The 12,525-nt window shown below is 35.0% G+C and overlaps 1 long non-coding RNA gene across 1 annotated transcript in view; it reads right to left on the reverse strand.

Moving 5' to 3' along the window:
• The window catches only part of LOC136831474 (uncharacterized), a 538,556-nt gene extending 530,114 nt beyond the window's left edge, over positions 1 to 8,442 (reverse strand). Inside the window, exon 1 of the long non-coding RNA XR_010850895.1 lies at positions 8,362 to 8,442. This is a non-coding gene — a long non-coding RNA (uncharacterized lncRNA). The remainder of the gene's footprint in view (positions 1 to 8,361) is intronic.
• Between the last annotated feature and the right edge of the window lie 4,083 nt (positions 8,443 to 12,525).

A 12,525-nucleotide genomic window follows, 5' to 3' on the forward strand; every position in this document is an offset into this window, starting at 1 on the left:
GGCACCTGTTATCAATTATTCAACTTATTAATGAAAAGCCGTCATTACTGAAATTCGTTATGAAATTAAAATATATTTCCATTAAATTTTCTCTCAGAAAAAAAGATAAACTAGAAAACTAATCACTATATAAGCACACACACACACACAGACACGTGAAAAGTTGAGTGATTGAGGTATATTGTGTCAACCTTCCGGGAACTTTTGCAAGGCTGGCTCCAGTGTCTCCAGAGAATCCCCGGGCCTTGCTTACGGAGCCTCATCTTCTAGCGGAGCTTTATTTATTTATACATACAATTATACATAATTATACATACATATAGTTAGAAAAAGAGATGAAGAATTATTCCAAATCATTGCCATCTGCTGGAAGTCCCTGACATTCCAGGCAATTCCAACAATTCCCGAAGACTGGAGCAGCTCATTGGAGACGAAAATGTTCGCTGGAATCCAGATGCGTTACGTGTCCGATTACAAATCTTGGGATAAATCGGACACAGTTCATCCGTATGGAGCGGACTCTCCTTCTTTGTAAAGACAGATGATCAATTTCCAGAAAAGGAGGAAGCCAGGTCAACGCAGACGTAGGAGACACGAGAAGGAAGAGCTTCGAGCGGGAAGTCTCCTCTTGCCATTGGATACCTCGACGTGGGAAAGCAGTGATACCGATTTCACATATTCCTCCGTGGCAACCTCTGGCGTGGCCTAAAATCCCGTAAGTGCAATGCCTACCACATATGCGAAATTGATTTTCCCACCTTCTGAGGATTGTAGTGTGGCAGGAACTTACGCATCGAGGAACACCTTCAGCACTGGCGCGTTTCCTACAGTCAGCGGCGAAATAACTGGTTTCGGGACTCTGCATAGGAATCATCTGTTTTCACAAAAAAACAGAGACGCCATAGGCTCTTGGCTAGCTAACAGAGCGAAGAATAGGAAGGGGCCATCCTGGTAAAACTAAACCCCCATTTCAGTGATGCTTTGTTGGCGAAGATGCCCCAGGGTGAGATCAATTGTGATCGTCAAAGGCCAAAAAAAAATATATATATATATATGTGTAAATATATATATATATATATATATATATATATATATATATATATATGTATGTGTGTGTGTGTGTATTACACACACACACATTATATATATATATATATATATATATATATATATATATATATATATATATATATATATATATACATATATAATGTGTGTAAGTTGTGTAATAAGTTGTCAAACTGCATATGACAAATATATAGGCAGATAACCATTTGAAAGGTGAAAATTAAAGACAAAGTAACAAGTACTTTCGTGTATCACGAACACTTCTTTGGGGTATAAATTACTCCAAGGTACCCCTCAAGAAGTGCACATGATACGCGAAAGCTCTTGGTACCTGGTCTGAAATTTTCACCTTTCAAATGGTTATCTGCATATATATTTGTCACGTGCAGTTTGACAACTTATTACACACACACGCACACATTATATATGTAAATTATATATATATATATATATATATATATATATATATATATATATATATATATATATATATATATATATATATATATATATATAATATAATATAATAAAATAAATACATATATATATATATATATATATATATATATATATATATATATATATATATATATATATATATATATATATATATATATATATATATATTACACACATATATATTTTTTTTGGCCTTTGACGATCACAATTGATCTCACCCCTGGGGGCATCTTCGCCAACAAAGCATCACTGAAATGGAGGTTTAGTTTTGCCAGGGATGGCCCTTCCCATTCTTCGCTCTGTTAGCTAGCCAATAGCCTACGGCGTCTTTGCTTTTTTGAAAACAGATGATTCCTATGCAGAGTCCCGAAACCAGTTATTTCGATGCTGACTGTAGGAAACACGCCAGTGCTGAAGGTGTTCCTCGATGCGTAAGTTCCTGCCACACTACAATCCTCAGAAGGTGGAAAATCAATTTCGCATATGTGGTAGGCATTGCACTTACGGGATTTTAGGCCACGCCAGAGGTTGCCACGGAGGAATATGTGAAATCGGTATCACTGCTTCCCCACGTCGCGGTATCCAATGGCAAGAGGAGACTTCCCGCTCGAAGCTCTTCCTTCTCGTGTTTCCTACGTCTGCGTTGACCTGGCTTCCTCCTTTTCTGGAAATTGATCATCTGTCTTCACAAAGAAGGAGAGTCCGCTCCATACGGATGAAATGTGTCTGATTTATCCCAAGCTTTGTAATCGGACACGTGACGCATCTGGATTCCAGAGACATTTTCGTCTCCACTGAGCTGCTCCGGTCTTCGGGAATTGTTGGGATTGCCTGGAATGTTAGGGACTTCCAGCAGATGGCAATGATTTGGAATAATTCTTTATCTCTTTTTCTAACTATATGTATGTATAATTATGTATAATTGTACGTATAAATAAATAAAGCTCCGCTAGAAGATGAGGCTCCGTAAGCAAGGCCTGGGGATTCTCTGGAGACACTGGAGCCAGTCTTGCGAAAGTTCCCGGAAGGTCGACACGATATGCCTCAATCACTCAACTTCTTTTCACGTGTCTGTGTGTGTGTGTGTGCTTATATAGTGATTAGTTTTCTAGTTTATCTTTTTTTCTGAGAGAAAATTTAATGGAAATATATTTTAATTTCATAACGAATTTCAATAATGACGGCTTTTCATTAATAAGTTGAATAATTGATAACAGGTGCCAAGAATTTGAATATAAACAGGCGACTTCACCAAACATTTGCGAAAGATAAAGTCATGTAACGTTTGACCTGTTTTATACATACATACATACATACATACATACATACATATACTGTATATCTATCTAGATATATATATATATATATATATATATATATATATATATATATATATATATATATATATATATATATATATACACACACACAAAATATATGTACATACTTATACTGTGTTTGCGTGTAAACAATATGCACAGGTTTATATGTATATATACATACATTACGTATGTATATATATAATATATATATATATATATATATATATATATATATATATATATATATATGGATATGGAAAAGAGAGAGAGAGAGAGAGAAATTGTATATATATTTATATGTATAATATCAGTTCAGCAGGTGTCTCCTCCTAATCAGACTCTTATCGATAACAAATGTTCAGGACGCAAAATGGCACATTTTACCCTACTACATAATTTTTTTTATATATGCATGTTATTTTCTTCAGCAAAAATATAAAAATAAAATAAATAATAATAATAATAATAATAATAATAATAATAATAATAATAATAATTATTATTGAGGACGCAAAATGACACCCTTTCTTGAGGACGCCAAATGTTCAGGACACCAAATGGCACCTTTACCAGGACTTTTATATAATATTCATATATATATATAATATATATATATATATATATATATATATATATATATATATATATATATATATATATATATATATATATATATATATATATATATATATATATATATATATATTTATTAACATTTATTGTACATATCAACAAACAAGACAGCGTCTATCGCACTGCGCCAATGACAGGCAAAATGACGTCAGATAACCCCTTCTTACTTATTTCCCTTTTCACTGTCGGAGAAGCCGTTATAATCAAAGCAAGCAACGAGGCAGTTTCGTAAGAGCCCGACCAGTGGTTTCCTGTGCATTGTTCTACGAACAAATGCGAGACAAAACACGGAAATTTTTATTCTGACTAACAATCTGAATTACTCTAAAAACGATACTAATACCCTGCAGAATTTTCATCGTGGAATTTCTCCCTTTCCCTCAGCACATTAAAAGCAACAGGATTGGAAAGAAAGCTTTTGTACTAATAATCGATGTTACATAAGAGCGATTGGACCAGAGAGAGAGAGAGAGAGAGAGAGAGAGAGAGAGAGTCACACACAGAACACACTTATGATGATTGGAGATCTGTCAGCCTCGTAAAAAGGACCGACATTCCCATGACGCAACTGGAATGAACACCCCAACAGTTGGAATTCAGTTCAATTGTTTTCACTTGTTGCTTATTGTGGGGTCTTTCGGCGGCTTTTGTCCGCATCTTTCCAAAGGACAGTTGCTGGAAGAAATGATATACGCACTAATGCGTTACAGGGGGGCTTTTGTATGCATCGGACTTATGACAAACCCTAGAACAAAAAATGCGATGCGCGCGCTCGCACACACACATGTATGTAGGTATATATAAACATACTGTACGGATATGTATATCTGTATATATATATAAAATATATATATATATATATATATATATATATATATATATATATATGTATATATATATATATATATATATATATATATATATATGGGTGTATTTTGAATATCCATATTGACTGTAACTTCCATTTTCTAACCACTTTTTGGATACGCGTATCATTGCAAGCCTTAAATCCAGACGAGAAATAAAATAAATAAAAACCTTAACTCCCGTGATGGGATTTGAACACATACACACTGGTAAGGATGAGATTACCCTTTAGCCCACTATGCTACGAAGAGTGCGTAGGTCTACTTCAGTTCATACTGTATATACAAAATATCTACCGATTTCAAATACATTTGCCCCGCAGGAGGTAGTGCCGTCAGTGTACCCCATGCGGTGCACTGTAGGCACTGCTTAAGGATCTTTGCAGCGTCTCTTCGGGCCCTAGCTGCAACCCCTTTCATTCCTATTTTTGTACCTCCGTTCATAATCTTTATTCTTAAACCTTTTTACTGTCACTTTCCCTTTCAGCGCTGAATGACCTCATAGGTCAAATATATTTGACTAAAGCTGAAATAAAATTATGGGTAAACATAGGCTCTAGTCTTTTAACAGAATAGGCCTAATGCCCTCCGACATTCGCAGGAATCTAAATCCGGGCCTCCCATATATTTTTTCACCATCAAAACCATTTCACTTCTACATCAACCACTTCATATATGGTGTATTTATGCTTTGCCTAACCCCTACACATCCTAATGCCTCCTTGAAAATATCAAGTCCCCTCCTTTCCATTACTCTTCACCCCTCCTATCCAGCACTTTCTAACCCTTCCTCTCCTCCTCCCTTCATCAACTTCCCTATTATGCACTGTTCACTATCCTACAAACCTCCTTTCTTTCCAGAAGGCCAAAACATCTGAAAATATTTAGCCATCCTTTCATCTACGATAACTATTCAATCACTCTTACTTATCTCCATATTTCTCACCCGTTCCATTCTTATTACGAATTGTGTACTGCACAAAATTCATCTCAATATTCATCTCAAGAACTTCAGCTTTTTTTCTTCATTTGCATTCCAGATTCATATATATATATATATTATATATATATATATATATATATATATATATATATATATATATATATATATATATATATATATATATATATATATATATGACTATTTATCACATCACCGTGATTCATATACAATCAGAAAGCTACAAACGTCCTTTAATATCAATTCGCTCTACAATCCGGAAATAATATATTTTCATATATGTTACCGAAGGGGAATTTTTAGTTGATAATAAGTCCACCGTCCCGTGGGGTCGAACCAGCGACGGACGAGGACTCAGGACTACAGGGACGCACTAACTAAAAAAATTCCCTTCGGTAACATATATGAAAATATATTATTTCAAGTAAAGCAATTGATATTAAAGGACGCTTGTAATAATCTGAATAATATATATATATATATATATATATATATATATATATATATATATATATATATATATATATATATATGTTTCATGATGGAGTGTTGTTCCATTACATATATATAATATATATAGTGTATGTGTATATATATACATATATGTATATATCCATATATATATATATATATATATATATATATATATATGAGAGAGAGAGAGAGAGAGAGAGAGAGAGAGAGAGAGAGAGAGAGACGTGGGGGGCGGGGAGCTTCCGCATGTGTTGGGGAGGGTGCTGAAATCGGTATTTGTTACAGTAGATATTTTAACCGATAATAATGTCACAATCCTACACCATCTGAACCTGTCTTACTATTTAAGTTGTCGTAGTGGCAGTAGGAAATCAACTGATGGTATGTGGCAATGAAATGAATAATCCGGTACTATTAATTCATTTCCTTCCCAAGCACAGATGTTTCAACCGTATCGAACTATCGCTGATACTATTTAATGCGTTAGTCAATCAATACCAAGAACATAAGCGTAAACAATTTATTTAGTAGATAATTTATGTATTAACAATGACATGGTTTTAGCACTGTATAGGTATCGAAAAAAGAAATGAAAATTAATTAATTCAGTTGTACAGAGTAGTAGGAAAGCGCCCATCTTAGCTGCCAAAAACGGGGGAATTTTCATTTCGAGGCTGTAATTTGCAGGCACATTTAATAATTAGCACTTTTTTTTAATTATGATAGATAACATTACATTATTGAGGAAACTGACTGCAAAAAAAAATATCTACAAAAGTGTTCTAATTTCAAAACCGCAAAGTAGACATTCAATAAAGGATATCAAACATTATCTACAGCTAACCATGAGAAAGGTGGTCGTGTTCTTCGGTGAGGTGGAAACCTAAGTTACAGTAGGTGGCTTTTGGGACTGGAGCCCCGAATCTTCTTAAGCTTTTAAAAATTATATATAACAACCCTGACACCATGTCCCCTATATATTATATACAATAAAACTTATTACTGAGCAAATAGCCTACAACAGCAACCTTCATTTCCCTTATTCTTAAAATGCTATTATTTTAACGCGCCACAACTAGAAAAATAGAATCCCGCTAACAGATACATTGTGCACTCAGTGTTCTAAACATTGACGTCTGGCAGAACAGCAGTCTTGTTCAAGTAGCGTCAGCGTGTGTAACCATGGTCCTTAGAAATTTCTTTAAAAAACCATCATCCAGTGATACCGTACAGGCATGCAACAGCATGAATAATACTTAGCTACAAAATCACGGGCCTATTGTTGGCTAAGCACAGTGACCATACTACTTCTAAAATACAAAAAAAGCAAACAAACTATCCATCTCTGCAATCCTACTTTGAATCTACTTTAGTTAGTCTCACATTTATAAGTCTCAATTTTGCCATTGTAGTTTACATAAAAATCTCTAGAAGTCAACAGGCAAGTGGTTAATGTTTCTTTCCGTTAAATAGTATTGTCTTTTGCAGGCCCTGCAATTGAAAATGTAGGCTATGAATCAGAAGGGATTTAGGATTTGCCAGTGTCCAGCAGGTCACCCTTCATGAACTGGAATGCAGGAAATAGCATTTAACAAATTCAAAATTTTCTGGGGGAGACCCCCAGACCCCTCATGGATAAGACCCCGATGTTCACAATGTCTGGCTCCGCCACTGCGCTGAGGTACGCGATTTAAACGGGAGTTTCTATAACTATTCTTACTGGGCTCAAATTCCGTTGGTTAATGCTATTAAAAACTAGAGCCACCTCCAAACTAGTTTGCTGAGCAGAGGCATAAAAATAATCGTTTAAAAATACGGAATCGTAATACAAGACAGCACCCCTAGCCTAGGCCTATCGTAATTTCCACAATTATGCTCTAATCTCATTAGGTAAATTTTATTTTAGGTGGATGAAATTTAGTAAGATTCAATTTCACCTGCGTTCATTCGGGTATGCCAATCAGTATATAGAAACAGCCTTGGTTAAAAAAAGTCTATGACTGCGTTCTACAGTACTTCTACGGGGAAACAATGGCAGCCATTAGTTGACACTGATGAACTTAATCATACCCCTCACAAAAATATTGTGGCTCATCCAGCAGCGCAAACCGATTTGCTAGAATCATTATGACTTTTGAACTGAAAAGTTACACAATAATACCACATGGGTTTGTCTCCTAGATAATCATTGTCCTTACGAAATGGTGAACGTAACACCGGTGGAGGGTAGCCTAACCTACTCGTGTGAAGTTGCCAACATGGCGACGTCCGTTTAATGCCCTGGTCTACATCCATATATTTAACGGGTGGCATAAGTTTTATTGAAGTTTTTCATTTCGAAATCTGACACATTATCACAAATACCTTTACAGAAAAAATATGCAAACTGGATGTTCTAAAAACAACAGGATTGGGAAGTTGGGCGTTAAAAACGTATCAGCTAGGCTAGACTGAACACGCCTCCAGATTGGATCACATGCATTCCAATTTTTCTGCCTTTTTTATATTCATTTCGGCCGACTGACGCCACTCCTGATTACCCCGGTAACTTAAAACTATTTTCAAATGTACTACTTACGTTAATCTGACGAAGACGATTGGAAAATTTTGAAAAAACTCTACACATGTGCACAATCACTTTTGAAGCAAATCTAACGCGTGACGTAACCGGTGTCCTGTCTTCACTGTTTTGTGTTTATGAATTCAGGGCGCGGAAGTTTTACTGATTATTCATTTTTATATCTTTGCCTGCTTATTTATTTTACTGCTGAATGCGAGGGAATTCCCAATGTTAATTTAAAATGAAATACAATTGCGTATCGTACGAAATAAGTTTGCTTACGAAGCAAATGATATCTCGGGTCATTTACTTTAACTCTTCGACGCCTGACGTTCATTTCATTTGACTGTTCTCCCAGCTGCTGTGCAAATAAATTAAACGCAGTAGACTCTCCACTGCTTTTTATCCCTTTTATCATAGTTAAGATCAGATTATATGCTTAGCACGTCCTCGAGTAAATCTTCTGAAAAGCTCCTTGACAATTTTCTCGCCCGAGGAGAAATTTAAGCTACTAAACGTTTCCTAATAGAGAAATTTAGTATCGCTAACAACGGAGACGAGGTCGATGAACCCACCGCAATTAAGAGAACTGGCTCTCTTTAATGAATTTGCCCAGTCGAATCTCTTCAAAGGGAATTTATATCATTGTGAAATGTTATTTTTGTTGCCGCAGAAATACAAAATTCTGCCACCAGTTTAAATGAGACAACACTTTTTCATGAAAAATATGGATACTCGCTCTGAAATAATATACTTACATCAGGTACATACGTAATATTTTGTGAGAAACAATAGCTAGATTACATGAAAAAACTAAAATTTGAAAAGAGTGAAAAAAAAAACCATTCAAAGTGAACCTAAAAGACCTACGAATTTATAGAAGTTCTTCCCAGCATCCCAGCCAGAGCCTGGGTTTTATCATCCCTGCCTGCATGAGCTCGTGTGTGCATTACGCCGGACATTTATATTCATTGCCTCGTAATGAACAGATGTTGCTCTTAACGGTTATTGCTTCATTTAGGTTCCCTCCCCGTCATCGTCCCATGAATATCCTCTCGTTGCCTATGCTCGCGTTAAAGACTTCATTTACGCTCTGCAATCTGCAATTACTCGCAACATTAGTTGACTCCGTCTAGCAGGTGTTTCTTTTTTTTTTTTTTTAAGTCTGGGGCCTTTTTTCCCTTTGAGGGTTGGGAGGGAAATGTTGGTTATACGTTTGGGAAGTGAATATGATACCCTTTTACATAGATTACTGGAAAATGAGAAAAAGGAACTAGGGATATATTCTTAGACGCAAAAAATGTTGCTGTGTTTGCTATTTGCATACGGTTCACAGAAATTTATTTTGGTGTATTGTATAAGGTAATATTATTCATATATATATATATATATATATATATATATATATAATTATAAGCCCTATTTTTCTTGACCCTGGCAAATGCTAGTCCCCATTAACAGCATGACGGACCTGTTGGTGGAAAGCCGGCCATGACTCACGGACCTAGCAAGAATGAGGCGAGTGTTGTACAGTACTAATCTGCCATTGCACCTTGTTTGAGTGATTTCTCCATCCGAAGGTGAGTTGGGGTTGGACTTTCTTGTGCACTCGCAATATATATATATATATATATATATATATATATATATATATATATATATATATATATATATATATATATATATATACAGTGTGTGAGTGTAAAATTAATGATTGAGAGGAAAGGTCCAGAGGTCCAGCAACAGGGTCAGGGGTGTTGGTAAAGAGAACCGCAAGGGCGAGAGGCATGTTAGACGTCATAACTTGCGTTCGCACCATGAGCAGTAATGCTCGATGGGAACCATTCTTTTAATTCATTTCGTATAAATCCATATATAGTGAGCTATATGTCCCTCTTCCACTTACGCATCTTTTACACCTAGATGGGGTGGTTCCGCTTGTTAGCTATATAGGCCTACTATTTTGGGATAAAGTTTCTAAACCACAGTCTATGTATTGCCAAGTTGGCTGTAATTATTTTTATAATCCTTAACCATCGCATTATATTACATAATATATTTACTATGATAGAGCACCTAACTTTAGGCCCTTACACATTACAGCGCAGTACAGGTCTATCATACCAATAATGCCCTGCTTATGGGCCTATGTCAGTTCCAAAATGATACATAGTTCCACCGCAATACCTGATATATATCAAACCAATAGGGGTCTAACTTACAGGCCTTTATCAATTCAGGTCTCATACATCACGTATTTCAAACTGAAAGTACTTTCAACCTGTAGTTGAAAGTACTTTCAATGCCAATTCCGGTGGAATTCCTAGTGTATCTAATACCAATTCAAAGTAATACATGGTGTATTTCAAATTTGATTTTGCCTAACTTGTGGGCCTTTACCAATTCCAATGCACAGCATGATGTTTTTTAGACATAGTGCAGTTCCTCGTTGGACTGGTCGGTACCGTTCTCGGCTAGCACTCTGCGTTCGAATCTCCGGCTGGCCAATGAAGAATTAGAGGAATTTATTTCTGGTGATAGAAATTCATTTCTCGGTATAATGTGGTTCGGATTCCACAATAAGCTGTAGGTCCCGTTGCTAGGTAACCAACTGGTTCTTAGCCACGTAAAATAAGTCTAATCCTTCGGGTCAGCCCTAGGAGAGCTGTTAATCAGCTCAGTGGTCAGGTTAAACTAAGGTATGCTTACTTAGACATAGTGCGTCTATTATTAATATTATTTTTATTATTCAGAAGATAAACCCTATTCATATGGAACAAACCTACAGAGGCTATTGACTAGAAATTCAAGCATCCAATATGGCGTCCATTAGAAAGAAGTAACAGAAAGCATTGGGAAATACAAAAAGAAGAAATCATTCATAAAAAAGAAAAAATTAATTAACAAATAAATAAATGGATAAAAATGTTAGTAAATTATTAAAATGCGAGGAGAATTGTATTAGGGTAGTAATGCATTGCAGCTTCTAATTTTTGATTCACAATTCCAGTGTAATGCATGATGTACTGTGTCCTTGTTTAAAACTGATTGGGTGTCTAACTTACAGGCCTTTACGAATTCAAATAGTATTTTAGACTGATAGTGTTGGTAAAATATGGACCACTACAAAATGCAACGTAGTAAATTATGTATTTTGGGCTGATACAGCGTCTCCAACTTCTGGCTACGATGTTGTAACTCTCTCTCCCCCACCTGTAGCACCCCCCAACCCCACCCCCAAGTCCTGATCAAGTTGCCTTGTCTGGGAATGCATAGAGATATAGGTAAAAAAAATAAATGAAAGAAAAACTAAAAACGTAGTGAAGTGAAGAGATTGGATGACTGATTTTTAAATACATTCAGGTTGCAACAAAAGCGGGTTATGAAAAGGAATTAACAGGAAGGGTAAAGATTCTAGGTAGACCTATTTGCATTTTTGTGACGTCATGAGGTATCAGTTGCGTATGTATATATATATATATATATATATATATATATATATATATATATACATATATATATACATACTCACACACACATATATATATACTCATATACACATATATACAGATATGTATATATATGTACAGTATATATGTATATATATATATATATATATATATATATATATATATATAATACATATGTATACACACATATATATACAGTACATACTCACACATATATATATATATATATATATATACATACAGATATGTATATATATGTACAGTATATATATATATATATAATTATATATATATATATATATATATATATATATATATATATATATATATATATACATACATACATACATACATACATACATACATATATATATATATATATATATATATATATATATATATATAAAATATATGAAAATCGTGTTAATGAATCCCTAGGGGAAGTTGCACCTTTCCTGCATGTCTCCAGATCTCCTTTAAACACGGAGAAACATCTTTCAACAACTAAACGATTTAGGAAAATGTTTACACGTCCACGCACGCGCACATGAATACAACAAAGGAAGGCCGGGATATAAAGGTGATTCTTTATCAGCTAATTCCAGTTTCCAGTTGAAGTGTTCGCCAGTGACTAAAGAGCAAACGATTGATGTAGCTGGAATTGAGTATTTTATTGCAAAAGAATGTTCCAGTGACACAATTAATGACTGAA

Source organism: Macrobrachium rosenbergii, chromosome 48 (genome assembly GCF_040412425.1).
Source record: "Macrobrachium rosenbergii isolate ZJJX-2024 chromosome 48, ASM4041242v1, whole genome shotgun sequence".
Lineage (NCBI taxonomy): Eukaryota > Metazoa > Arthropoda > Malacostraca > Decapoda > Palaemonidae > Macrobrachium > Macrobrachium rosenbergii.